Source organism: Hypanus sabinus, chromosome X1, assembly GCF_030144855.1.
Source record: "Hypanus sabinus isolate sHypSab1 chromosome X1, sHypSab1.hap1, whole genome shotgun sequence".
In the NCBI taxonomy this organism is placed as follows: Eukaryota; Metazoa; Chordata; class Chondrichthyes; order Myliobatiformes; family Dasyatidae; genus Hypanus; species Hypanus sabinus.
The window spans coordinates 33,747,044-33,748,965 of NC_082738.1; positions in this window are offsets into that span (position 1 = coordinate 33,747,044).

Here is a 1,922-nt window from a genome sequence, read left to right on the forward strand (position 1 = left end):
TTGGTTCAGGTGTTTACCCTCTGGTCTGGGTACAGGATCCTCCTCTCTATGGGGCATTTGTGTGCCTTTGTTTAGCATGGGTTAAGCTGTTGGGAGGGGGGTGAGGAGTGTATGTCTTCCCTGTCTGGTATGGGGTCAGGTTGTTGGAGGGGAGTGTGTCTGTCCCTGTCTGGGTCAAGGGTTGGATGGGAAGATGGGCTGTGTATTTCTCTCCATCTGGAAAAGTTCACTTCCCTTTCTGGAAAGAAGCCAGTGGTGGGGGGAGGACTCTGTCCCCATCTGGAGCACACATTAGGCCATGGTGGGGGTTATATATGTGGCACTCTCCCTGTTTGGGGCAGGGTTGGTGTGCGGAGCGTGTCCCCCTTTGGCATCTGAGTGAAGGGTGTGGGTGGGCAGGAAAGTTTCTCCTTTCAAATATTGGTTGGGGGGGGGTAAAAGGTGTGGGATGTAATTATTCTTTCATACTCTGAAGGGATGGGGTTGTCTCCTTGTCTATGGTTTGGGACCCTGGGGTTTGTTAGTAGGTGATGGAGGGTTCTTCACCTTAACTGTCCTGAGACACAATGGACTATTGTTCTGAGAAGGGCGACGGGCTTTAGGTACTGGAAACACACGAAGACAGTGCCAGCTTTTGTCTCAGCTGAATGAACTTCGTCATAATGAACCAAGAAAAAGGCCGTCTCTGCTAGCTTGTATGTCACACTTGGTACACTATTCAACATGGTTTGCCCTGGACCTAATGTTCTAGTTCCCCATTTGTTTCCTGATCCTTCAGCTAAAGGTGTTAAAGATCAGCTGTTGAAATGTGTCTTTTCTCTAATAGAGGATGTTCTGGGAGCAAGTGTTGCCATGCGTCTCACCAACATAGCATGCTCACAACTTACTAACCCTAACCCGTACACCTTTGGCATGTGAGAGGATACTGGAGGAAATGCACACAATCATGAGAACATGTAATTCTTACAGACGGTAGTGGGAATTGAACCCTGATTAGTGCTGTAAAGCATTACACTAACTGCTTTTCTGCCATTCTGCCCCCCCCTTATCTATCTTTGTTTAAATTTAACCCATGGATATCTTGATGTGGAACTGCAGGAGGTGGTGAGATTCTCTGATTATCTTCCTTTTTTTTTACCACGAAGAAAAGTGGAGACTTTTGATCTCGATAGTTATTGGGGATGTTTTAGAGATAGTCCACATGACAGGTGCTGCTGGATGTTTTAATGTGGATGTCTTTAGGGCATTCAAGAGTACTACAGGAAATTAGTGAAGAAATTGCAGGAGCTTTGGCTGAGAGTTGTGCCTAATGGTAGGTGAAGTGCCACAGGACTGGAGGTTGGCTAATGCTGTCCTTAAGAAGGACTGAAAAGAAAAACCTGGGAACTGTAGACTAAGCCTAACATCTGTGGTATATGTTTTTGGAGCAGATTGAGGAATGAGATGTACAACTCTTGGGGAAAGATGGGGTGGTTACAGATGATCAACATCACTTTGTGCATTGGAGATCATGTCTCATGTATTTCATTGAGTTTTTTGAAGCAATCAAGAAGTTTGAGGGCAGGGCAGTAGGTTTGCATAGTGAGTGCTCTTAACAAGTTGGTTTGCATGGGATCCAGGGAGAGCTGGCTAACTGGATACAAGTAGTTTGATAATGAGCAGAGGGTGATCTTGGAAGGTTTTTTTTAGACTGGAGGCCAATGACTAGTAGTGTTCTCAGGGGTTAGTGCTGGGCCCATTGCTGTGTCATCTATGTCAATAATTTGAATGAGAATGTACAATGTGTGGTTAATAAGTTTGTAGGAGGCCTTGTAAAGATGATTATTGTGAATTATAGAGAGAATTTGATTAGCTGGGCAAGTGGGCCAAGGAATGACAAACAGAGTTTGATTTGAGTTAGCCCTACTTTAGTAGATGTTGGA